We start from the raw sequence: 27,317 nt of genomic DNA on the forward strand, positions 1-27,317 counted from the left end.
AGCAGACGGTGTTACTGCCATTTGTGAAGATGAAAAAAACGGAGGGTCCGAGAGGCTAAGGGCTTGGCCAAGGCCACGCCGTGAGTGAAAGCCAGAAATTCAGACTCCAGGTTGTTCCTGAAATCCTCGTCCGCTTGCACGATGCTCTTTCCTTAGTGAGATACAAACAAAACAACACGACACTGCGCGTGAACGCACCTCGGGGCAGCTGGCTGGGCCCGGGGAGAACGGCGTTTTCACAAGGAGCCCCTCTGCCTGGGTCGGGCCAGGAAGTAGGGACTGCCTCCTGTTGCACAAGCAGCAGCTGCCACTGTCTGTGTCGCCAGCCTCGGCCTTGTGGAGGGCGGTGGAGGGGGTGAGAAACCGCGCCGGTCTGAGGCCTGGAAGCTCCCTTCACTCTGTCAGGAAACGATGCCCCGTTTCAGACACCCGTGAGATGCAGCACAAAATGCAGAAAGAACATTCAGAGCTGCCCTGTGGCTGACATGGCTCAGTGTGTTTTTTTAAAATATATTTTTTATTGATTTCAGAGAGGAAGGGAAAGTGGAGAGAGAATTAGTGTTTGGCTGCCGCCTGTACGCCCCCTGCTGGGGATGGAGCCTGCAACCCAGGCCTGTGCCCTGTCTGGGAATGGAATGGAGACCTCCTGGTTCACAGGTTGACTCTCAACCACTGAGCCACACTGGCCGAGCCACCACATGCCCATTCTTGAATCTTAAGAAGACTCTTATTGGCCACTTAGAGTCACATGACTGTTCTGGAAGCAACCATTGGTTCTGGAAGATTGGTGCTGAGTGCCCTACCCTAGGTAACGTGCTGGCCCCCTGGAGCACCTGCAGGGAGGGCTGAGGATGCCCCGTAGGAAAATGGGGTGCCTTGCTAGAAGGGACATGGAATCTGGGGGCATTGCAGGGAGCTCAGCCCTGAGTTCCTCTTGTTGCCCAGTTGGGGCTAAGGTGAGAGCTTGGCACTAACTTTCCTTCTACCTGATTAGGGAGGAGCCGGTGGCAGGGGTGACCTGAGTGGCCCAGAGGGAGGGACATGCCCTTGGAGCCACTGCCACATGCCTCAGTGTGTCTCCTCCCCTCCCTCTCTCTCCTTCAGCAAACATTTGAGTCCTTGTCTCTCTTCTGAATCCCTCAGAATTTTGTTTGCATTTTTCATGCCTCCTCCCCCCCGCCCAGGGGTGATGATCAGCAGGTGTAACTGTGGGCACCTTTCAGGGTACTTTTGGCTGGGTCCTGGGGGGCGCCTGGCAGCGCTGGAGGAGGGCCGCGGAGGGAGAGGGCTCTGCACAGCAGCTACTTCCCAACCTGCTTGAGTATTTCGGTGTTTTACCAACTGGTGCAGCCACGCTGGCGCTGGCGCGGAGCAGCCTGTCACTTCCTGCTGGCAGGGTGGAGCTGGGTAGACTGCGCACTTCCATCCCTCCCACCCCCCTCACACTCGCACACTCAGAGGGGATGGGCCATTGACTTTCGTGGTTCTTGGTTGAGAAAAGCAGGGGAAACTGCTCTGGAAACGGGCTTCCCCCTGCTCACCCCTGGTGCTGTGCAAGTTCAAGGTCATTCCTCTGGGATGGGACTGGGCCACCTCTGTCCATACTCACTGTCTTTGCTCTAAGCCAGCGGTTCTCAACCTGTGGGTCGCAACCTCTTTGGCGGTCGAACGACCCTTTCACAGGGGTCGCCTAAGACCATCCTGCATATCAGATATTTACATTGCGATCCATAACAGTAGCAACATTACAATTATGAAGTAGCAACGAAGATAATTTTATGGTTGGATCACAACATGAGGAACTGTATTTAAAGGGCCAGAAGGTTGAGAACCACTGCTAAGCAGTCCCTCCCCCGTGAGCAATGCAGGTTTATAGGCCTTCGTATGCAAATATTTGATTTTAATTAAGGAATCTGGGATGAGGAATAGGAGAGTTACTTCTTGTTAATTATTTCTGGGGGACCCTGGGATGGGTGGGGACTTCATATGGTGCCTCCAGCCACATCGAAGGTCACCTGGCCCTCCAGGGTGGGCCAGCTGGCCCAGGGCAGCCTGTGGGGACAGGAAGGGGGTGAGTAAGGCAAGAGGGTGTAAACTTTGGAGGTTTTGGCGGGCCGGCATCTGGGGTGTGGAGTGGGTGATGAGGGTGGTGCCTTCCGCCTGAGTAATCGCTACCACCTGTTAGGACTCTGCCCACGCCCCTGCTGGCCGGCCACGGTGGCCTTCTCAATATTCCTCACCCTCTTCCTGGTAAACATGATCATCCCCATTTTATAGCCAAGAAGACTGAGCCCAGGCAGGCGTGAAATGTGTCCCAGATCCCCCAGCTGTCAGCAGCCACCTGTGTGCGCCAGACTCCGAAGTGTGCAAAGCCACTCACCCTGTAGGTCCAAGGTGTTCTGAGAAGGCCTCCCGGCTGGTCTTGAGTGTAGGTGGGACCCTACAAATGATCGCCCTTAGACTCCGAGGAGATTTTCTCCTGATGGCGGAGCCTGCACGGTGGCTGGAAGAGGGAGAGAAGAAGGTGTGTGTGGGGACGAGGGAGGGGGCAGCGATGGACAGCATGGGGAGGAGAATGGGCCCAGAGTTCCTGGCCTGGCCCTGCCCTGCCCTGCCCTGCCGGCCTGCAGCTTGGTGGACCCTGGCTGAGTCATGCCACCTCTCGGAGCTGGTTTCCTGTTCAGGGACACGAGGGTAACAGCCACAGCAGGAGCGTGTAATGGGGCTTCCTTGGTGCCAGCAGCAGCCCTGGGTTGACTGGACCCAAAGCCGCCTGGGTTCGGGCTCCTGCCCTCGGTTGCTCAGGGTTTCTGTGGGAGGAAGCCCCTCCCCACAGTGCTGCACGGGAGGCGCTGGACCGAAGTTTGGGGAGCTGCAGGATGCTCTGCCTTTGGGGGCGCAGGGACCTGGGCAGCTGGTGTCCCAGCTGTGGCTGCGAGCCCTGCAGCCATCCGATTGGAGTCCCAGCCTCCCGAGGGAGGGGCCGTTAACGAGAGGACTCCTTTTTCCAGCTGTCACCGGGCCTCTCTCAGCCGGTGCCTGCCCCCCTCCCCCCAAACCCCCCGGCCCCCCCCTCTCCCCCGCTGGTGGGAATCACCTTCCCAGCCTGCAGAGGAGCGATGCCCGCCCCGAGCTGGGCGGCCCGGTCGCCTGGGAGCTTTGAGCACACAGGGCTCCTGGGAAAGCTGGTTTTAAAAAGCTCCCCGGGTGATTCTGAGCCGCAGCTCACTTCTCCTGGGCCCCACGGCCCATTCCTGCCGGAGATGGATTCATCGGGGCCGGGAGAGGCTCGGAGAGCTCACCGCAGTGGCTGCGCAGCCGCAGCTCCCCTCTCCCAGCATCCCGCCCCGGGGGGCAGCAAGGGGCGGGTCCATTGCAGATGCGCAGGGCGGGCTCGCCGGTCCCCAGTGCCCCGTGGGTCGCCCCTGGGTGCTGCTGGCCTCCCAGGAGCGCACGTGGGCGCAGAAGGACCCCAGGCTTGCTCTGCGCAGCCTCCTCCCGGGCTGAGGAGGGCCACGCTCTCAGGAGCTGCTGCACAGCGCCCCGCCCCCAGCAACTTCTGATGGACTCGGTGACAGCCAGGCGCCGGCCAGGGCAGAAACCAAGGCATGGCCAGCCCAGCCCAGCAGGACGGCCAGGGCAGTTTAGAGTCAGGATGTACACCTGCTGAGATTGGTGATCTGGTAGAAATGATGTCACCAGGGCACTCTTCGGTTCCGAATGCGATTTTTCTAGCGTTTTTACAGATTTGGTTTAGCTGCTGCTTCTAAAGAAATCCGATTTCTTTTTTGTTTTTTGTCTTGTTAATCCTCACCTGAGGATATTTTTCCATTAATCTTTAGAGAGAGTGGAAGGGAGGGGAAGAGACAGAGAGAAACATCCATGTGAGAGAGACACATCAATTGGTCGCCTCCTGCATGCGTCCCATCAGGACTGGGGCTCTAGCCTGCAACCAAGTTACGTGTCCTTGATCAGAATCAAACCCAGGACCCGTGAGTCGCAGGCCGATGCTCTAGCCACTGGGCCAAACCGGCTAGGGCAAGAAATCCCATTTCTTGAAGTTTTGCAATGGACCGGCCACTTTCCAAACAGTCTCATGGTAAATTGGTGAGGATCACAGCCAGAGCGGCAAGACACAGTAGCAAACGACTGGGCAGGACTGGACCAAGCTCTTGAGACTCCAGACCTCATTCCTGTGCACTGGGATGGAGTCCAGTTCCATGTGCGTAAAACCAGACCTGAGCTGTCCAGTACAGGGCCCCCCACCACGGGTGGCTATTTCAGTTTAAATTTGAATAAAATAAACTCAGTCACACTAGTGGGAGTGGAGGTGCTCAGCTGCCACGTGGGCAGGTGCTATGTAGTGAACAGTGCAGCTTTTATTTACTTATTTTTATTAATTTTATTTTTTAAAAATATATTATTATTGACTTCAGAAAGGAAGGGAGAGGTATAGATAGAAACATCAATGATGAGAGAGAATCATGGATTGGCTGCCTCCTGCACGTCCCACACTGGGGATTGAGCCTGCTACCTGGGCATGTGCCCTGACCAGGAATCAAACTGTGACCTTCTGGTTCATAGGTCAATGCTCAACCACTGAGCCACACTAACTGGGCTTGAAATATCCTATATAATAAAAGGCTAATCTGCAAATTGTCCCCTCAACTCGGAGCTCAACTGGGAGTTTGACCAGGGGGCGGGGCCCGCCAACCGCCCACGTCCCCTCCCCTCAGCCAGGCAGGTTGGCCGGACCCCACCCATGCACGAATTCATGCACAGGGCCTCTAGTTTTAATAGATTTGATCAGCAATGTGGCGGGCGGGGTCTGTGATGGGTCCCCTGCCCAGATACTGTCAACGGCACATTGGGGGGCACTTTAAGGCACACGGGTTGTAATTAGGGTTCTACAAAGTTTGACTTAGATAATTTTCACAAAATTAAATTCACAATTTCACCACTCATAACTTATAATACATTTTAATTCCAGAATGAAATTCTTGCTTTAAAAATCTTTCATAATAAATTAATAGTATGTAGCAGGCAAGCACTGTGACACAATTATTTTCAAGATAGAGAAGTGAGAAACAGCGACCCCTCAATTTGTGTGCTTTACAGTCTGCCACAAAGTAGGCCAAAGTTCAGTGTTAAGTAAATAGGAATTCTTTCCTAATAAAAATTTTTACAACAGTTTTCCTAAGGAAATACATTCATTAGGCACTGTTTACATCCTGCTTTATAGCGACAAGGACAGCTAGGAATCTCATTTATGAAATGGACCCACAGAACTAGGGTGTTAACACTGGGTCCACAGGCAGAGTTGTCTCTCGATCACTGAAATGTGGAGTTTGGGGTTCTGTGAGGTTTCATGTCTGGAACTTCCGTTCCATTATGGCTGTGCTTAGACTGTGCAGCTCAGCAAACAACATCTGCCCACGCCCCGCAGAAACACAGGTATCTGCCCAATGGATTCACCACCTGGCAGTTCAGTGGGTTGAGGAGGATGTCCAGGAACTGCCCTGGAGCTGTTTACCCGACTCACCTCTGGGCCGGGCACCTGAATTGAGAGCGGACGCCTGGGAAGCAGTGAGCCAGGTGAAGGAGTTGGGTCGTGGGAGGAAGCGAAATGATCGTCCCTGGGTAATTTGGCATCTGGCAGCGTGGTAACTGGTCCTGATTCTGCTGAGCTGACGGTCTGACCCCAGGCTGTTCCCTTCGTTCCGCACTGCGGTTTCACTCACCTGTCAAGTCAGGCAGGTAGACCAGATACCCCGAAGTAATAGTCTATATATACATCTGCCAATGGCACTTTTTCAAGTAAATACTCACGTGTCTTTAAAGACGATGCACCCTTACTTGCAGAAAGTGTTTGTTGGATAATCGCTTCTCTGTTAGTTCAGAAATACCATCTTCACTGTGTTCATCTGTTAATGTGTTTCTCTCCATGTCTCTCTTGAAAAAGGAAGGTAATAGTACACAATGACAATGCTATTAATTTACAGAGATGATTGGTTAAAGATTCAAGATATTTATTTTGAATATTTACCAATATGTTAAGCACTCTACCATGTAGCATCTTCCTTTCCCCTCAAATCGCTGAGAATTCATAAGGGTAAAGGCAAATTTTTCACTTGGGCATAGAGCTGCAAGTACTACGGCTTCATGAAAAAACATTGTCTAAAATGTATAGGCAGCAGATCATGATACTGTGAAATAATGATTACAAATAGCTAACATTTATTGAGAATTTAGCTTATATTAGCCACTGTTCTGGGAGAAAATTGTATTAAAACAGTGATTAAGGATTGTGGGAAATACTACAGAGTTCTTGTAATTGAATGGGGTTATGGGGGTAAGTTTATAATTTTATAAACAGGGATAGAAGGAATTATGGCTAAGAAAACCCAGCAAATAATAAAGAAGCTACTAAAATTAGAAGATGAATTGACTGCGGAGGAGTAATTATTTGATTTGTAACTTTTTGTTTAATTAACACTTACTAAGTGCCTTCTGGGTAGCAGGCACTATTAGGTAGTTTTGCATCTGCTATTTTATTTAATTACAACGAGTCTTTCACTTCCAGATAGATTTCCCATGGGCTTCCCTTGACTAATGAGTTATCCATCCCGGCCCAGTGCTCCCCAGTCCCGTTTGCTGCTGCGATTACCTGGGGAGCCTTGGGAACTCTGGTGCTGGGCTTCGGTCCTCAGAGAGTCTGTTTAATTGTGCAAGGTCGGGACCCAGGAGCAGTACTTTTAAAACTCGCCCTCCCTCCTCTGGGGACTGCAGAGGTAGAAACACTCAGACCATGAGAAAGGCTATTTCACGTGCAGAAGCATGTCGACCCGAGCTCTAGGGCCATAAGCAGCTGTTGCAGCCTGGCTGGTGTGGCCCAGTGGTTGAGCGTCTACCTATGAACCAGGAGGTCACGGTTCGGTTCCCGGTCAGGGCACGTGGTTGTGCAGGAGGCAGCCAATCAACGATTCTCTCTCATCCTTGATGTTTCTATCTCCCTCTCACTCTGCCTCCTCTCTGAAATCAATAAAAATATATTTAAAAAAAAAAAGCAACTGTTGCAGACTTCAGGAGGGAGTTTGCTGGGTTGGGTGGGCCCGCTTTCCTTGTCTGTGTCCTGTGAACAGGGATGTGGGAAGTGTAGAATTCTAGAACGAAGTGGGCTAGAAAATGGTGCTCTACAGGTCTCAGGCCCCGCATTTCCAGATGCACTTAATTTGTCGCCTGGGTTTTGCTGTGATATTTATCAGAAACATGTCAGTGACTTGCAATATAAGTGTGTGTTGTATTTTTCCAGAAAAGAGAACTCTATCTGCACTGGAAGTAGTTCCTTTTAATGGAATACACATGCACAGGGTACAGATCTGTGCCTAAAAGGGTTTCATATTTAATAGGACACAGGGAACGACGAAGAATTCTTTGGGTTCAGGGGTTACAGATTGAAATGGCTTCTTTAAAAATCGTCTTTGATGTCGTAGGAAAGTTGTTTCAGATCAAACCATTAAAAAAAAACCATGAAGGAAGCAAATGGTTTGGGGAGCTCAACTTTCCTTTGAAAAATTGTTAGAGCCTTAGATCCCATAGTAGAGAATTAACCTAAAAAAGGATCCATCATCAAAAACATATCCAGTCCCTAAAAAAACTTCCTGGGCATCTTCCTAAACAGATTTGCGTCCCTGGGAACTTTGGGTCCTGCCTGGTGGTCAGATAGAGAACAGCTGCCTTAGACCCGCCAGCACGAGGCACTTCCCCCTAAAATAAACTGCTCTGTAAGGGTGACGCGATAGCCTTCCACTGAAGAACGTGACTTCTTAAAAACATTATATCGCATTTGCTGAGAGACCTTAGGCAAGCCCTATCATTCTTTTGGACTTGGGGTTCTTCATTGGTGTAATGAGGGGGTTGTCTGTTTTCAGGGAGACAAAGCCCCGGTGTCACCTGGAGAGCGGTGGGGAGAAGTGTTGAGTTGGCACGTCTCTGTGGGCCTTTGCAGGTTCCCTTGGACTCCTCCTGCCTGGCAGGGCAGATTCTAACTTGTCTTTTAGAGCTTAGCTGAGATATCACCTTCCTAGAGAAGTAACTGAAGACCCTTTTCTGTGACCGCCCAATACGTGTACACCCCCCCCCCCCCCCCCCCCGTTGTATCACTTTTTCATTCTCCATTGTAATTACTCGTCTGCCTGTCATTGCCCCACTAATGGGTGAGAGCTCCGGGGTGGCTGGGATGGCTTCATTCCTGGAATTCTCTCCATGGCCACGCGCTTGGTGCATCACAGGTGCTCCTTGGCACACGTGCAACTTGACTGTGAACTGGTGTCAGTCATTCTACCCCTGAATCGCTTTCTGTTCTGAGGGTCGTTCTTGAATGAGTGAGTATCTTCATTTGGCAGCAGGGGCTGCAGGGGCGCAGAGAGGAGAACCCGCCAAGGTCACAGAGCTCTGAGAGACCGAGCAGGGGCTGCAGCCCCTGGTGGGAGTCTAAAGAGGAGACAAGATCGGCTCCAGCCTCCGGAGCCATAGTCCGGGTCTCTCTGCCCATGTGGCAGAAGTGAATGGAAGTCACCCTTGGTGGAGATGACCACTTTTCTTCTAGGGCTGTGGTCGGCAAACTGCAGCTCGCGAGCCACATGCGGCTCTTTGGCCCCTTGAGTGTGGCTCTTCCTAAGCCTTAGGAGGACCCTAATTAAGTTAATAACAATGTACCTACCTATATAGTTTAAGTTTTAAAAATTTGGCTCTCAAAAGAAATTTCAATCGTTGTACTATTGATACTTGGCTCTGTTGACCGATGAGTTTGCCGACCACTGTTCTAGGGGAGCTACACTCTGTCCCCTGGGGCTACCTCTAAGCGATGCCGTGACCAGCTTACTCTTCGTGCTCTTAAAAGAGTTTTGTGAGCGTGAACTGGTGCACTTAATCTCATTTCTAGAACTTTGGCCCCAGGTCCTAAAATTCTTCCTAAGGGAACAACTTCTCCCCATTTTCAATTTTGTAAATGTGGTCAAAAAATCAGAAAGAAAGGAAGAAAAAAAATCCCTCAGAGCAGGAGGAGTCAGGAGAACTGTAACCATGTTTCTGGGCATCTGTGTGTGCGCGTGTGCGCGTGTGTGCGTGGTGTGCACACACCCATGCGGCGGGGGGGGGGGGGGGCGGGGGGGAGGGGGAGTATTGCACGCATTGGCTTTGATGATGGTTAAATGGGATCCCCACTTTCTCTGGCCACTGAGCAGCTCTGTGATTATTATTTAAAAGGGAATTTTAAACCACAGAAAAGAAAACCGGAAAATAACGTGTTGGGGCAGAAGCAGCAGAAGCGACTGCGATGATCCGCGATGGCATTCTGCCATGACACACAGACAGGCAGGGCCCGAGGTCTTTTGTGAATAAAATGAGGCAGGTTAAGTGGCTTCTGGCAGTTTCAACACCTCATGAAAAGCCAAGAGAGCGCACAAGGCAGCTGAAGAGTGCATCCCAGGAAAGGCCACCGAGGTGTCCGCTTTCTCTCCGCTGCAACAGGGAGGGTCTCTAGACACCGCCGGCCTTACCCCTGTCTTCACACTAAATGCCGGAGCGTGGGTTCGAATGGGGTGTTCCCCGTGGTTCCCATGAAAGCGCCCTTTGATTCATAAGTTTCTCATCAGAATCTCCCTGGAAAATGGGGGAGTGACAAGGGTGGTGCGATGTGCGGGTTTGTTTTCCTTCCTCTGCCCTGCAGAAGCCCGAACAGGAAGTGATTCAGGGGTAGAATGACTGACATCGGTTCACAGCCAAGTGGAGCGGAGCATGTTGCTGGGACCAAAGGCTGCGGGAGCCCGGAGTCCCAGCATCCTTTAGCTTAGACTCCCGGCCCCTCCCTCTGTCCCTGGGGCAAAGCAGTCCAGCCAGACTGTCCCTCAGTCATAGGAGTTTGGTTTGGGCGTTCGCTCTTCACTTGCTGTGCAACCTTCAGCCAGTTACTCAACTTCTCTGAATCTCCAGTGATGTATTTGTAATACCTAAGACTGTTGTGCACATTAAATGAAAAAAAAAAAAATGTTTGGGAAACATGCTCTGTGAACTCTGTGGTCTGAAGTGTTGGAATTCGGAGTTGGTATTTCTCATTTCCTGGCCGTGGCTTTGGTATTGGGAAAAATAATGGTGGCTAGAGGATATACTGGGGCGTATAGTCTGCTGAGGTCTGTTGTGACTTCCTTAATTAATCCTCGCTTTGCCTTGGTTTTGCAGGAGAAGGAACTGAAGCCTGGAGTTTGAGTAATTGGTTCAAGGTTACCAAGTTGGTAAGTAACGGAGCCTTCGCTGACCATGGCCGTTGGGCTGCGACCGGTGCCCTTGACCCCTTCACTATGGCGAAGAATGAAAGTGGGTGGTAACTTTAGCCAGGACGTAGATTTCAGTTCCGTAGAAACGAGAGCTGTCTCTGTTGAAATCTGAATCCGCGTGCGTTCTTTCGTCCACTCCGTGAATATTTATCGAGATCCTACAAGGTTATCAGGTCAGGTGATTAATTTCCATCAGAACTGTACCTCTGGAGGGAAGAAGACACGCCCAGCCCCCTGTCATCACTCATCCTCGCAGCTAACATTTATTGAATACTGTTGAAAGCACACCCCGTGCTAAGAGCTTTGTCTGCATTATCTTGTTTAAATTCACAGCAGCCCTAGAAAGTTGAAATAAGAGAAGGAATTTGCCCAAGTTCATTCTACCAGCAAGTGGTTGTCTTAGTCCATTTGGGCCGCTGTTGCAGAATACCACAGACGGGGACCCTGTAAACAACAGAATGTAATTCTCACAGTTCTGGAGGCAGACGAGTCCAGGAATCAGGGTGCTGGCAGATTGGGGGTCTGGCGAAGGCTCTCTTCCTGGTTCATAGGTGGCCATCTTTTTATCATAACCTCACAGGGCAGAGGGGCCTGGGGGGCTCCCTCTGGGGTCTCTTTTTTTAAAATATATCTTTTTTATTGATTTCAGAGAGAAAGGGAGAGGGGAGAGAGAGATAGAAACATCAACGATGAGAGAGCATCATTGATCGGCTGCCTCCTGCACGACCCAGGGGGATTGAGTCTGCAACCCAGTCATGTGCCCCTGACCGGAATCGAACCCAGGACCCTTCAGTCTGCAGGCTGACACTCTCTCCACTGAACCACACCAGCTAGGGCTCTGGGGTCTCTTTTATAAGGACACTAATCCCATTCATAATGGCTCTACCCTCGTGACCTAATCACCGCCCAAAGTTCCCACCTGCAGAAGCCATCCATTGGGGTTTAGCTTTCCCCGCATGCATTTTGCGGGAGCACAAACAGTCTATTGCAGGCATATAGCTAGTCTTTGCCTTTGAGTGGTCTGGCCAGGGGACCAGTGATCTTAACTATTGGAAACAAGTCACTCTTTTTTTTCCCCTTTTAAATTGACTTCAGAGAGAGGGAGAGAGAGTTGGAAACATCAATGATGAGAGAGAATCAAACTGGGAGTCAAACTGTGACCTCCTAGTTCATAGGTTGACGCTCAACCACTGAGCCACACTGGCTGGGCAATGTATCACTCTTGTTAAGGCTCCTTGTGTCAGACCCGCTGCAGGAGCCTGAGTGCCCTCTGCCCACAACAGGGCACTTCCCTCTTCTGCCTCTTCTTTCCCTAGACTCCCTGGTCTCCTCACCACTCTCCACTGGGCTGAGGAGCCTCTGGGAGGTTGAACCATAGAATGGCGATCAACTGATGATGACTGTTACACAGCCGTCTCTCACGCATACTGTCAACTTTTATTGTAATTGAGGTGTAACTTAACGTGCTATAACATGCACAAATCATATCAATCATACAACCTGATGAGATTTTTTAAAGATATATTTTTATTGATTTCAGAGAGGAAGGGAGAGGGAGAGAGAGAGAAACATCAATGATGAGAGAGTATCATTGATCGGCTGCCTCCTGCACACCCCACTGGGGATCAAGCCCCTGATTTCTGACCAGGAATCGAGCCGTGACCTCATGGTTCGATTCTGCAACTTTCTGGTTCATAGGTCGATGCTCAACCACTGAGCCACACCAGCTTTGAATATGTCACACCCATGTTGCCACCCAAAGCAGGGCTTACAAATTCCCTCATGCTCCCTTGAGTTCATCCTGCCCCCAGAGCCAGTCACTGTTGTTGAGACTTAGGGAAGTCATATCTCTGTCAGATCAAAGATTCCTGCTTTTAACTCGTCCAGATCCAAATATACTTGCTCAACAAAAACAAAACCCAGTGGAGATAAAAATAACGCGTTCAATAGCGTGGGCGATCCTGTCATTCCACCCAACTGGCGTCTCTGTTGGAGTGAGCGCGAAAGAGAGACACAGACCTTCTGTTCCTTCTGTCGGTCTTTGTTCCCGTGGCTTTTTAGAACGTGAGCATCTTGTGCCATCGAGTGCCTTTCTCGTATTTATAGATTTTAATTATCATGCAACATGGCCCTGGAACCCACGCCAGCGATGTCTCCTGGTGCTCAACCTAAGAAACCAAATCGGAGACTGAAGAAAAATGGGCCTTGTTGGACTTCAATGGGAGATGGGTTTATTAGTCTCCATGGTGAGACCTTATTATGGGATTTTTCAAGGCGAATTTTGACGCCTTTCCATTTTCATATTACACTAGTGATCTATTGCACGAAATTGCGCGAGACCCGGGACCCACCCCGCCCCCCTGCACCATGGGACGGCCTCGCATCCTGGAGTGCCGCCTCGATGCCCCGCCTCCGGGCCTCGTGGAGCAGCCGCTGGGCCCTGTCCCTGCTGCCCTGTTCCCGCTATGTGTGCCGCCATCTTGTGACAGTTACAGCGTGAGGGTCAATTTGCATATTACCTCTTTATTATATAGGATGCTGACTTTAGAAGGTAACCCTTGAGTAAGAGGCAGCTGTGATGTGGAAAGAACTCATGTGGGTGAGAGGTTATTACAGATTTGGTGGCTTGGAACATGTGACAACATGGTGGGTGGTGCTGATTTGCATGAGTCCTTCCTGATATGAACGCAGAGTTGACTGAAATATATGAATGATAACCTGGGAGCTCATCAGAAAGGGAAGTCTGTGACTGTCAAAAATGAAGAGAGAGCCCTAGCTGGTTTGACTCAGTCGGTAGAGCGTTGATCTGCAGACTGAAGGGTCCCGGCTTCAATTTCGGTCAAGGGCATATGCCCGGGCTTGGGGCTTGGTCCTCAGTACGGGGTGTGCAGGAGGCAGTGAGCCGGCTGGAACTGGTGAGCCGGCTCCAGCACCCCAGAGGCTGGGTTGTTTGTTCTCGTTTCAACTCTGACCTTTGGATTGGGCATCCAAGTGTGGAATTTTCAGGAGTAGGAATGCCACGTGTGATATCACAGGGGCAGGGAGAGACAATGGGGCAAGAGTGGAGCTCTGCCCCCTTCCTTCCCTTGTATTAAAAGTCATTTTGTGTGTAAATGTGGATGGAGAGACTGTTACACTCTGGGTGACAGTGAAAATGAGTACAACATCTTCCCAGAGCAATTCCGTGCTATCTACCGACATTCGAGTGCATTGTACCTTCTGACCCTGCAATTCCATGTTAAGGATTTTATCTTGTAAACCCCACCTGCCCTGTAGTTGCCCATGTCTGTGCACATGCGTGTTTATTGCAGCATGTTTGTTAATAGCAGACCCTGGAAGCAGCTGCAATGTGTGTTCCTTGGGGACTAATGGACTGAAACATGGTATCTTCTTACAGTAGAATACGGGGCCACTGTTTAAAATAGCAGGTTGTGTATGCTCAAAAGGAATGCTCTCCAGGTTACTTTTTTTTAGTTAAAAAGAGGGCAGTATGCATATAAGTGTATGTGATATACCCCTGTGTGTGAAAAAAACAGAGGGAGGTATACATGCTTACACACACACACACACACACACACACACACACACACACACACAGATGCATGGTGATGCCTGGACTCTGGCTAGAAAGAACCAAGAAGTGGGAATACTGTTTACCTCTTTGGAGGAAAAAAGGATTGTGGGTCTAAGATGGAAGATATCTTACTGTATATCCTTTTATACTTTGCATTTTCAAACATAAGCATATAATATATAAAAAGCATATAGTTGCTTTTGTTGTTGTTGTTAAAAACAAACTAGTGCTCAGCAGTTGAGCGTCCATCCAGGAACCAAGAGATCACCAGTTCAATTCCCGGTCAGGGCACATGCCTTGGTTGCTGGCTCGGTCCCCAGTAGGGGGCGTGCGGGAGGCAGCCGATCAGTGATTCTCTCTCATCATTGATGTTTCTCTCTCTCCCTCTCCATTCCTCTCTGAAATCAATATAAAATTTAAAAAAAACCCAAACTAATTACCAAAAAAAACTGTACTTTGGGAGCTTTCAACATGAAAGCCCTTCTTATTTTTAGACGAGATTGGCAGGTCTCCGTGATGTTGCTAAACTGCAGCATTTACTGAGCATGTGCCAAGCACCGGGCACTCCGGCATGGTCTGGTCCTCAGGTGCCCATGCCCTGTGACTTTCTCCTTCGCTCGGCCCTGCCTGGACCCCTGAGCTGCCCAGTCCAGGTATGAGAAATGATAACCCCATTTTCATGAAGAGGGAAAGTTGAGTCTTGCAAAGTCGCGTGTCGTGCAAGTAGAGAAGTGGAATTCGACAGCCATCTTAGACGTGTTTTAGAAACGGGGGCCACGGGGCTGCCTTTTAGACGTTCAAGTTACTGGGACGGCATCTCAAGCCTTTCCCCCGCCTGCCACGCATCTCTGCCTCCTCTATCGAGGCCCCACGGGCGTGTTCTGTCCATATTAACTTTCCCGAGGGTGCGCTTGTTTGCTCTGGACAGTTGGAGCTGTGTTGTTGGACCGAATCAATCGCTGATGTGTTTTGAAACCGCAAAGGCAAGGAGACTTTGTCCTCCTTTTCTGACTGACTTTGTCTGCACAGCTGTCCTGTGGAGTGTGCACCATCAAAGGTCTAGGAGACGCGAGCTCTGTTCACTTGAAAAGACTGACCTTCAGGGCCTTTCTCAGCAAAATGGATGTCCCCAGGGTGCTTCTGGCATTGTCGTTGTTGTTTTCTGCCATCAGCCGCGCGCTGCTCACCCGTCACAAAATGTTTCCTGGAACCAGAGGCTCTCTCTCTCCTCTCCCTTTTCATCATTTGGTAACAAGTTCAGTAAGTAGGTTATTCATTTTGCAAAGATGTTGTTATGATTTAACCAACTGTAATCCAAATGGGCGAGAAAAGGGGGGTGAAAAATGAAGTTCCTAGAGTCAAAATCACCGACACTCACCTGAGCATGACTTGAGAGTGTGACATCACCTGTCCCATCCGAACGAAATTCACCCGAGGGTATTTCCCCCCCGTGGAGTTTTAGAGAGAGTGGAAGGGAGGGGAAGAGACTGAGAGAAACTTTGAAGTGAGAGGGACACATTGATTGGTTGCCGCCCCCACATGCCTGACCAGGGCCAGGCATCGAGCCTGCAACTGAGGTATGGACCCTTGACCGGAATCGAACCTGTGAACTTTCAGTCTGAGGGCCAATGCTCTAACCACTGAGAAACCCAGCTAGGGCGCCAATGAAATTTGTCTTTGCACTGGCTCTTTGAACCAGGGCATCTGCCATCTCTCCAACGGTATTTTGTGGGTTCTTTTAGAAAGTGTCCTTAAGCACTTCAAGTCCATTGCCCCGAGTGCAGTGGGGGATGTCCTGGTTTTGGGTTACTGTGAGAGGAATGCGCCTCAGCAGTGTTATCTTGACCCCCCCCCAACAGTAATCCTACCTTTCTTGCCTGAGAGCCGACACAGAGTTGGTTTCAAGGCTCTTTCTTATGGGAGCCCTTTCCTCCTCCCCCCTCCCTGTGCTCCTGTTGCACTGGGTGGAATTTAATTAAAGCAGTTATCTTATTGGCTTTAAACAAGAGCAGTTGTTCTAGCTATCTCCACATCAGAATGAGTGCCGGGGAAGATGGCATGGATCCTCTTGCTTCATCTGTGCATGGCCTGCGGGTGGCATATGTCACAGAACTTCAAGTCTCATTACTCAGGATTGTGGACCTTGAAACAGGACCCCGCCTCGAACTGGCTTCTGCAGAAAGGGGATTTGCTGGCTTTTTGTCATTGAAAAGTCCAGGGATGGAATTTAAGGCTTAAATGGTGTTGCTCAGGCTTCATAGTTTTTCTCCATCTCTCAGCGCTGCCTACCGTTTCTTTTTGGATTGTGGTGGCGACATGGCTGTCAGCATTTCTAGCAGAAGGAAAAAAAAAAAGTCCATTTTTCCAACACTTTGACCAAAATCTCAGAATTGAGTCCCAATGTCTCTGATTGGTTGCCTCTGGGTAACCTGCTCATCCCTGAACTAATCCCTGTGGCCAGGCAAATGCAATGCTCTGATTGGCCACCTGGACCAAATGCCCGCCCCCTTGAGAAGCTGGAGTATTATCTGCACCTCCCAGAGCACAAGGATTGAGGATGAGGGAAGAAGACCTTTCCCAAGAAAATCTGAAAACCATTTGTGTATTGGGCTGGGGGGGTGGGGACGGGGGGAGGGGGGGAGCTATGTAAAAGCCAGGATGTCTAATATAGAAGGTTTTTAATCAGCATTTACTCGATGAATGAATGAACAGATGAATGAGCAGCCAGGAGCTTGCTGCCGATGCTGTGAGCTGGTTATACAATACCCTGAGTGGGACTTTAACAGATGGAGCCTTTGCAGAGAGGAGGGATAAAAGAGAGCCTTGAAATCAAGTCATGTAAGGGTGGCGATGACTGCGCTGAAATATTTAAGAAGAGACACAGGAGACACCCGAGCTGTTTCCAAGTGTCGGAAGGGCATTCCTGGAGATGGAACGTTTGCTGGGTCCCTACTTTGTATCATAGGAGCTGGACTAGACACTTGGAGTGATCTTACCCCACTTTTATCTTCATTTTTTTAGGCAACCAATATGTGTTCATTCTAGAAAACGAAAAAATGCACAGAAGAAAGAAAAAGAAAAGTCTTCCCATAATCCTACCCCCTAGAGCAAGCATGTCAAACTCAAAGGCTAACACGGGCCAAATAAACAAGGTTTAAATGTATGTGGGCCAAAAAAAACACAAAAGCTTCAATTTTCATAGAAACGTAGGTTTATTTCGATAGAGACATGCTGAATACCAAGGGCTGAAATAAATGAGTCATTGTTCACATAAAATAATAGAACATTTGAATAAAAATGAATATTTTTCTTGAACATTAACTTACCAGACACTGAATAACTGCACAAGTTAATAAGTGTAATGCAAATAAACCTATTTTTCTTGTTCGCCGAACGCGAAATATTTCCTGTTGCGCACACCCAACAAGTCAGTCCAAGACTAATGACTTGGCATTGGCTTCTAAAATATTTGATAGAAATGGTGCGTCTGTGTGTAAGGCGCGTAAGGGAAATGAATGTAGCACGATTATAGTCATCAGTCATTAGCGAATGTTGTAGTTCGTTATTATTAATTATGTATAACAGGATATTGTAAAAATTAAGTTACAAATTTTTATTAAAACGTTTCTCGCATACCGTTATATTGGCTGGGGCGCAAAAATATTTGCTGTGGGCTGCATGCGGCCTGCAGGCCTCGAGTTTGACATGTTTGCTCTAGAGCTAATTGATATTAGTATTTTGGTATGTATTCTTTTAGTCATTTCTCCCTATTTATACCTGCTTACCTCAGTTCGAGCTGATTTGAGTTCAGAACTGTCTGGTGGCTCCAGGTCCTATGAGCTTCCAATTCATGCTCCTCTGATCCAGACACTTCTGGGTGATGGGGCTTTAAAAGGTTCTGAAACTCCGGGTGATTTGGTAAGTTTCATTCCATTCACTTCCTTAAAAAGGATTATTGAGGGCCTGTATCCAGAAACCCTTTTCGTCCCTGAGAGACTGGGTGACCAAGATGGATGAGGATGCCTGCTGAGTTCTGAGTTCAATGGCTGCCAGAGCAATGATGTTTCTGTACAACCCCCTCCCTGCTAGGTGTTTCGGTCACACAGGAGGACGTGCCAGTTAGGATGCTTGAGTTGCTAGGAACTAAAAACCCAGTTCAAGTTGGATAATTGATAGGAGCAGGTGAGTGGTTCTCATAACCAGAAAGTGGAGAGGTAGGGTGGGCTTCAGGCACACTGTGATCAGGGCTCCAGCTTCACTTCTTTGTGATTCTCTGGGCTCTGCGCTTCTCTGTCTATTGGCTTTATTCTCAGGTTGACTGTCTTCACAGCAGGGAGGTGGCTGCACATAGAATACACCTGCTCTGAGAAGTGTGGAGGAGAGCTGTCCCATGTGGTGGTCTGGGTGGGGTAACTCTTAGAGCACATACTGGTTTGTTCAGATCTGGGGAAAGAGCTACTGTGTCTTAGCTTCCCTCTGATTGGATCATATCAGGGACACAACCCTATCTCTCAATCAATCATGGTGGCAGAGGAAATGAGATAACACCGATTGGCTTTCAAAGTGGGGACCCTTTTCTCTGCCAAGGGCCATTTGGATATTTACCAGGTCATTCGAGGGCCATACAAAATTATCAACTTATATATTAGCCTGCTATATTGGGTCAAACATTGAATTAACTCATTTCCGATGTCTTGGCAGGGCCAGACCAAATGATTTCCCCGGCCTTATATGGCCCTCGGGCCAGATGTTCCTCCCCTCTGGCTTAAGCCATTCAGGATCTACCCCTGGAATTGGAGACCGAAGGATACCGCCTGGTAGGAGAGGAGTGGGGTCCAAAGGGTCAGTGTGTAGGATCTGAACGTTGAAATTTGAGCAGGCATTGTCCTTGCTCTTCAAAAGCTCACGTTCTAGTGAGCTTCCTGCGATGTTGGCAGTGATCAGAGGAGGACATTGCCCTTTGTTGAGTGCTCGACACCTTACATAGGTTTTCTCAGTTCTAACGATGTCTCTCTCTAGCAGATCAGTTTTTCCATCGTACGAGTTCAGAGCAGGACACAAGTTCAGAGAGGTCACGTTGTTTGATGGCAGTCACATGCCGAGATGGACAGCGAGGCTGTAGGTCACACATTCCTTCCTCTCCTCCGTATGACGGTCATGGCGAACGTAGATCGTCACCAGAGACCCTACAGAGGTTCTTCCAGTGACTTCTCCACCGGAAGCAGTTACTGCTTTCCACATCAAGCTTTTATTAGCGGAATCCTGCCTGCTTTTTTCTCTAAACCAATGCTGGATGAGAGGAACACGCCTCTCCCAGGTCTCGATAAGCAACAGACAATTGAATGAGATTCTGAGAGCAGAACCATTGTTCACTCAGTGCATCAGAAGAGATGGTTGCACTCAGATAATTTTACCAAAATTCCTCTCTCCTTTAACATTGCTGCCCGAGGCTACTATTGAGTTTTAAAGCAACAGAGTGACTATTATATAATCCTACACAATGCTCCTTCCCCTGGGGCTCCAGGGAGCTCACAGGTTTGAAATACAGAAGACATTTTTGGGGGTTAAGAGTTTATGGAAAAGCCAGTATGGTTCCTAGATTAAACGCCCAAACAAGGGCAGACAAGCTGGGTTTTCAGGTTTTCTGCAGACTCTGTAGAGACATAATCTTCAACAGAGCAGGGGATGGTTTGCTGGAAATCATTTCTGTGCTGGTGGCAAAATATCTGTGTCATACTGCTCCCTGCACCCACCGGGCGTGCCTTGCGCTTCGCTCCCAGGTGAAAGCGTGCTGTCAGGAGAACCTCACTCACGTCCACCCGGCAGATGGCATTTTATCCTGGGAGAAACGAGCAGAAATGGGGAAATCAAAACAGTGGTTGATGACAAGTTGATGCATAAGCACAACTTAGATGATGTGCTTTTTAAATTTTTAATCCTCACCCGAGAATATTTTTACATTGATTTTTAGAGAGAGTGGAAGAGAGAGGGAAAGACAGAGAGAAATATTGATGTGAGAGAAACACATCGATTGGTTGCCTCCTGCAGGCGCCCTGGCCAGGGCCTGGGCCAGGGAGGAGCCTGCAACCCAACAGAAGTATGTGCCCTTGACCAGAATCAAACCCGGGATCCTTCAGTCCATAGGCTGATGCTCTATCCACTGAGCCAAACCGGCTAGGGCTTAGATGCTGTGCCTTTTGAGTTCCTGTGTCGGTTTTTAATGTTTATTATTTGAGGTTATTAATTGATGATAATGACTTTACATTCCCAAGTTCTATTATGTTGTCTGCTGAGTTTTGGGTCCTGGGGCTAGGAGTTGAACAAAGCACAGTCTTAATGGCCAAGAGCCTTCAGTGACCCTCTCCCAGTCTCAGATCCTCCGAGTCTGTCCACGCCAGCATCACTTTTTGGTCCTGGTTTATGCTGGGCCAGGCAAACTTGTTCAGCTGCACCTGGAAAAGGTGTGAAGTAAAAGTAAAGAGGAAAAGAGAAAGGCCAGAGGCTAAAATGCATGGGCTTTGGTGTTGGGTCAGAACCAGAACAGCAGGGTAGCTGGTTCATCTTGTTGAGTCCACAGGGTGACCACTGCGGTTGTTATTAGGCCTGAAATGTAGGGGTTCTTTGTTATTGCAGCATAACCTAACTCAGCGACCACCGCTGTCATAGAGGCACCGGATTCACGGAACCTGGGAGCAGGCCAGCTTGTGTGTATATGTGTATGTATGCGTGTTGGCCTCAAATACGTGTATGTGCAGATATGAATCTTGCTGCCTCAGTGGTCAAATTTGGCTGCACATTAGAATCACCAGAGGATTTTTAAAATTCCAAAACTAGGGCTACACACTGAGTGAATTCACCAATTCAGGGGGCGGGACACAAACACTGGTAGTTTTTAAGCTCTCCAGGTGACTCCAGTGTGAGGACAGGTTCAGGAACCACTGGTCTATGAGAATTATAATAGTGTCACCAGTATTACTTGAAGAGGAGTAGAGATAATGGTAATGACATTGGTATTAGACATCATTATTGTTTACCGATGGCTTTCAGGAAGACTCCTGGGTGTTTTATTTATTTATTTATATTGATTTCAGAGAGGAAAGGAGGTAGATGAGAGAGAATCATTGGTGGGCACACCCCACACTGGGGATCGAGCCTGAAACCAGGGCATGTGCTCTAACTGGCAATTGAACCGTGACCCTGGTTCATAGGTCGATGGTTAACCACTGAGCCACGCCAGCCAGGCCATCCTGGGTGTTTCATAAACATCCTGACATCTCACCTGCCGGACAGCTTTCTAGGTCAGTGGTCAGCAAACTCATTGGTCAACAGAGCCAAATATCAACAGTACAACGATTGAAATTTCTTTTGAGTGCCAAATTTTTAAAAATATATTTTTATTGATTTTTTACAGAGAGGAAGGGAGAGAGATAGTTAGAAACATCGATGAGAGAGACATTGATCAGCTGCCTCCTGCACATCTCCCACTGGGGATGTGCCCGCAACCAAGGTACATGCCCTTGACCGGAATCGAACCCGGGACCTTTCAGTCCGCAGGCCGATGCTCTATCCACTGAGCCCAACTGGTCAGGGCAAGAACCAAATTTTTTAAGCTTAAACTATATAGGTAGGTACATTGTTATTAACTTAATTAGGGTACTTCTAAGACTTAGGAAGAGCCACACTCAAGGGGCCAAAGGGCCGCATGTGGCTCGAGAGCCGCAGTTTGCCAACCACGGCCTAGGTGGTTGGAGAAGGAAAACAGGGGTCATATCTTTTAACTCCAGACTTGCTTAATCCAGGCTGTCAGGTGAAGGCCAGAAAGATGGCGCTGCTCGACTCGTCGCTGACCCCAGCGTGGCCACCGTGGTCCTCACTGGGGCTGAGATTTCGGGGTTGTTTGTTACCACAGTGTAACCTGGCGGATGTAGCCATCCTTTCAGTAACCACAGTGGATTCAGGAGTCAATATGCAAACGCACATTTTGCAAAGGTGTAAATCGAGGGTGAGTGTATTTTGGCCTGTGGCTTGGAAAGAGAAACGAGTGTAGAAAACCAGGCTATTAATCTTGGACTGGTTGATTCATCCATCAAAATCACTCTGTGTGTTTCAAGGAGTCAGGGTAAATCAATTAATAAAACATGACCTTGTGTTTCTGGAGCGCTTTTCTCCACGGGGAGCCCGGTGCTATACAAACCTCACGGCATTGCCAGTCTTTTGCACTCATCCCAGGAGGACTGCCGGGCGTGAGTAGGGCTCTGTGGTACCATGAGGTACAGGCGGGAACGAAGTGATGTTGAAACGTTTATCCAGCGCCCCTAGACATGCCTGACGGGAGCGTTGGTGGGTAGGTCTGAGTTTGGCCTGAAGGGTGGAGAGTGTCGGGAAGGGAGTTCAGAGCAGACAGACCAGCATGGGCAAAAGGCACAAGGGCAGGAAATAGTATTTGCAGGAGCTCCGTAATCAGATTATGATTACTACCAAGAAAGAAACCATCCCCAAACGCGCATGGGTGATTGGGAAGACTCATGAGACCTGCATTGCTACTTGTTGCTGCATCATTTGGTGTACATGCCTCCTAACATTTTGGGTTTTTTTTGTTTTACTTTGGAAGAGATTGGTGTGTAATGAAGGGCCAGATAAGCACATGGCTGTAATCCGCCTCCTTCGCCCTGGAAGCGAGCACCAGACACGATGCTAGATGCTGCACACTGCGCGCCAGGAGAGAGTTCTTACAGGGCTCTGGTGTTCGAGACTAACCTGTGGAAATGAACTCGTAGTTCCCTGACAGTGTAGACAGGAGCCCCTGTGACCCGCACTCGGGACCCAGCCAGGCCTGGGGATTGTGCTCCTGCGAGCCCCCCTGCGCCCCTCTTGGGCCCTCCATGTTCTTAAGCGTAAAATGTTGGATTGAAGGTGAATTCTGAGGTTCCTTTTTCGTCTAAAATGAGGCGATTCATTCAGAAACTCATGAACGCAAGTGGCCTATACAGTAAAAATGCTACATAAATGCTGAAATGGACACCACGGGTATTTTTCTCCGAGTCTGTGGGTTCGGACAAGACCAGAGCTTGAGCGTCCTCCTCCCTACCGCCTCTGCTTTAAAACTGGGCAAATCTTTCTCATTAACCCTGTGTTCTAACACGCGCTCGGCACCGGGATTTGAGAGAGGATGCTAGCGATACCTGTTAAGCTGCTGCTTCACGTGGACCATGTTGGTTCTCTCTCGGGAAGATGTCTTTTAAACCTCACCCAATATCTTTTCTTCCATGGCCCCCAACTCAGAGCTCTTCCCCTGCACGTGGCTCATGATTGATATTCCCATGGCTCTGTCTACAGCTCTGTATTTCAGCCATCGGGTCACACGGCTAGTGACCTAAGCATTTTGGCTACTTGGGGGAGGACTGAAATCTCACTCGCCTGCTTATCTGATTCCCTGGCCTCAGCGTAGGGTTAGGGCCCTAGGCCTGGGTTCACTCAAGCTGGACTGATGCCCTCTCTTTGACCAGCTGCAACTGTTGGGTGGGGGCCTTGTGCCAGGCACGGTGCCAGGCTCTCTGCTAGCCCTGGGGATCCCTGGTGACGAAACAGCATGGCCTCCGCCCTCATGGAACTCACAGAGCTAAGGAAATACAGAAAGAAATCACCCTCTAATTACAATCCTGTTCTCTGCTCTAACCCAGCAAGTAGCACAGGGCCCCCCCAGGGTCCAAGACCTCACAGCAGGGGGTCTGACCTGCTGGGCTCAATGCTGCCTCCTTCAGGCTAGGCCCCTGCCTGGCACACAGGCGTCTCTTGTTCCTGACCGCCCGCCCTCCATCTGAAGTGGGGTGGGCAGGTAGGCACAGGCGGCCAGCGCCCGGGGACACCGAGCAGTCCGGCTGGAGTGGGGTCTGCCTCACCAGGTGGGTGTGGGGAGGCCCTTCCTTGGAGGGGAGCCACTGTTCCTGCCCCAAATGCTCAGGGGGGTGTAGTCCTTTGTGTGACTGACCACACAGCGGGCCAGAAGTGCTGCTTGTGACCGCATGGCTTCTTCTGCAGCCTGCTCCCCTCTGTGGGGGGGCAGTGGGCTTCGGGCTGCAAACTGCTTACAACACAGGTGACCCCAGCGACCAGCCTGGCCCTCCTGGGAGAAACTTGCCTCAGGAGGGAAAAGTGAAAGATGCAGAATGTCTTTCTTTTCCTCTTTTTCACCATTAAAATCTTGGCAAGGAAACATGCTCTTTATTTCATTTGCCTGTATCAGCACAGAGTCCCAAATTGAACTCCTAGGCATCGTCTTGGCTTCCTCATACTTCAGCCTTTGCGGCTGCAAACCGTTTTTGCTTCCTTCTTTCTCTCTCTCTCTCTCTCTCTCTCTCTCTCTCTCTCCCCCCTCTTCCTTCCTTCCTTCCTTCCTTCCTTCCTTCCTTCCTACCTTCCTTCCTTTTCTTTTTTTTTGCTTTCCTTTTGGGACTCTAATAACTCCAGGTGGTGAATGGGCGGTGGGGAGTGCAGTTCTGTAGAAATAAGCTCTAAAGCAATACAAACACTGAGAAAAAAAATGGGAAGCTTGTCAAGCGGGAAGTGCTGGATTAAAACGTTTTACTGTTATTGACATTGAAGAAACCCCCCTTTGGCTCAGCACGGGGAGATCTGTTAGATACTTCATGGTGCAGCTACTCAGCGGAATGTTATGTATGTCGCCTTGAACAGCGAGGTAGCCGAAGCACCTTCATTAAGGAAAGGTGATTAAGGTAGATCGTGAGATGAAAGACAGCAGAATACAATTCAGCATATGAGCCAGTTTTATAGAAATATATGCAGTAGTTTTACATCTTGTATTGACATACAAAACCTTTTGGTCGGCTATCCACATGGCCTGGGAAGTTGGGTCAGGAAGGTTTATATTTTCTTTTTGCTTATCTGTGTTTTCAATTATTTTTTCCTGCAATCCACATGTATTATTCATATAATTGGGTGAAAATGGCATGGGGGGGCCAGGAACCTCTCTTTTCTACATAGTCATTGGGGGTCTCCCAGGAGCTGGGTGGGCACCGTGACAGGTGTTGGAATGGCAGGTAGCCCTCGCCTCTGCCCTCACCGAGCTCATGTTTTAGTGAGAGGCTTCTTTTAGGGACAACATTTTTAAGCTAAAAAAGAAAAATAATTACAGGTTGTGATAAGTGCTGTGAAGGAAAAAGAAAAAAGCCAGTGACATACTGGGGAACGACTGAAGGAGGTGGGTGACTTTAGGAAGGGGGAGGGGGAGGGGGAGGGGGAGGGAGGACTCCTTTCAGGGGCAGCCCTTGAACCTGGAGGTGGAGAAACAGCGACGTGCACAGGCCGAGGCCGGAAAGCATAGTGGAGTCGCAGGGAAGGGCCGCTGGGAGCTATTTCCTTCCTGCGGGTCGCGCAGAGGGCTGGGGAAGCCTGCTCTGTCCACCGTGAGGAACGTGTCCCACTCAGAAATGCGCTGAGGCTCACGGGTGGATCTTGCGCCTGTGGGGAGCTGGGGCCATCAGGGCCACTTGAGGGTCCTGAGAGGTTGGTGACTATATTTTGCTAAACGGCAGGAGTGCGCTGGGTGCGAACGGCTCTGTCTGTCCTTGGGCTCCTTTTCAGTAGCAGCTCCGATGCCATCCCTCAGGCCGGGATTCCTGGGCCTCCTCCTCCCCGTCTCCTGCACGCATTCAGCTCACCCACTGGGTGCGCCTGCAGGAGGAGGGACCCTGGAGTCTTAGTCCGTAACCTTGAACCGCTGGCTGTGGCTGGAATGTTTGCGAAGACGCCTTTCTCCTCACAGAGTCGATATTCATTCATTCCATGAAGAGGAGGAGGGATCAACGGACAGAAGCCCCTAAATGTTAGATTGGGGACTGAGCCTGGGTACACAGGCAACCAAAACTATATTCTAGGCGTTCGACATATTACACAGTGCATTTGAGTTAACAATGGCACCAACTATTCGGAGTTTTCTCCAAGGGCAGTTGGGCAATACAAGTCAAAAACCGTAGCAATGGTCAGATCCTTTGACCTAGTAATTACAATCCTGGGAATTTATGCTGAGGTCATCTTTCTTTCTTTTTTTTTCTTTTTTTAAGGAGGAGAAACCAGGAGACCAATGATATCTCTAAATAGCAGCAGGAATATGGTCCATAAAGGCATAGTACTTTGGGGTTTTGAACGTATTTTCCTGTACAGTATTTAGGAGAGTTTTTCACAACATTCCTGTGAAGTCGGTCCTTAGGCCCATTTCACAGAAGGGAAGTGGAAGGTGAGAGAGATCAGGGAGGTGGCCTGGTTCACCCTGGCAGATTCAGGATCTGAACTCAAGCACATGGGTTGTTGCCTGGTGGGTTTGCTCAGAAACTCAAGAAAATGTTGGGGGTCAAGGGAGCACAGGGAAGGAACCAAGTTGGAAGGTGATGATTGGACTTAATGTATGCTTTGGTTCTGTGCGCGTATTTCACACGTCTGATCTGAATTAATCCTTACAGTGAACATGTGGGAAAACCGAGTCCTGGCCGGTTGTATAACTTGCGTAAGTTGTCAAACAGGTTTCAACCCTGCAGGTCACTCAGAGGGCTGGGGAGGCCGGAGCAGGGCTAAATCCAGAGCTTTTGAGGTCGTTGTAGCGGTTTTCTGTTGCCCTCTGCTTCACAAGAATTCATTGCTGATGCGTGAATAAGTGAACGAGTGGATTAGAGAGGGGTTAGGACTTGACAACGAGCTTCTACGGAGAGTTAGGCATCAGGATTCCCATGGCTGTTGGGCTCTTTTCCAGAGCTCTGCCGTTTCCACATGCGATCCAGTTGCCCAAGAGTTGCTGATTCGCTGGCCCTCGAGGCTACACTTTTCCACCACCCTTCACCTCAAAGCTCTCTTTCCTCGCTCAACTCATTCATTGCAAAACGCCCAGAGCTGAACAAGTCCAGGGGAAACCAGGCATGTCGGGAGTGGACCTTCGGCAACGGAAGGAAGGGGAGCTATTTCAACACGATGAAATGTTCCGCAGCCATTAAAATGATAAATGGGACTGTAGAAATAGGAAAGCGTCTTGAGAAAGAAGAGTTGCACAGATCTGAAGATTCCAGCGGAAGCCATGTGCAGAAAGGCTGGATGAGAAGGAGTGAGAGCTGTGTAGAGGTCTTGGGATTGGCTGGGGTCACCATCCAATTAGGCTGCTGATTGGGGAATCTTAGGGTCACGCCCCACAGCTCCTGCTGCTGCTTCCCCCAGATTCAACAAGTCAGAAACTCTTAAGTATCTTAATTCTGGGGCCCATTCTTCTTCTCTCCTGCCAGTTTCCAGGCTCATGCTCTCTCTCTCCTGGGCCCCACAACACCTTCATTGCTGGCCTCCATTCTCTCTCCCACCGGGGTCCCAGTTGGACACTGTGGTTAGAGTGATCTTGCTATAAAACCCATCTG

General features: G+C 49.5%; 1 protein-coding gene across 16 annotated transcripts in view; it reads left to right on the forward strand.

Moving 5' to 3' along the window:
* The window catches only part of CYRIB (CYFIP related Rac1 interactor B), a 112,125-nt gene that overhangs the window by 22,051 nt on the left and 62,757 nt on the right, over positions 1–27,317 (forward strand). For 12 of the 16 annotated variants that reach the window (XM_081111478.1, XM_081111467.1, XM_081111473.1 and 9 more), the window contains exon 2: positions 10,240–10,292. The exons of the other annotated variants lie outside the window; for them this stretch is intronic. The gene's annotated coding sequence lies outside the window, so the exon portion shown is untranslated. The remainder of the gene's footprint in view (positions 1–10,239; positions 10,293–27,317) is intronic. 16 annotated transcript variants of the gene reach the window in all.

Source organism: Myotis nattereri, assembly GCF_964212035.1.
Source record: "Myotis nattereri genome assembly, chromosome: 17".
NCBI classification, from domain to species: domain Eukaryota; kingdom Metazoa; phylum Chordata; class Mammalia; order Chiroptera; family Vespertilionidae; genus Myotis; species Myotis nattereri.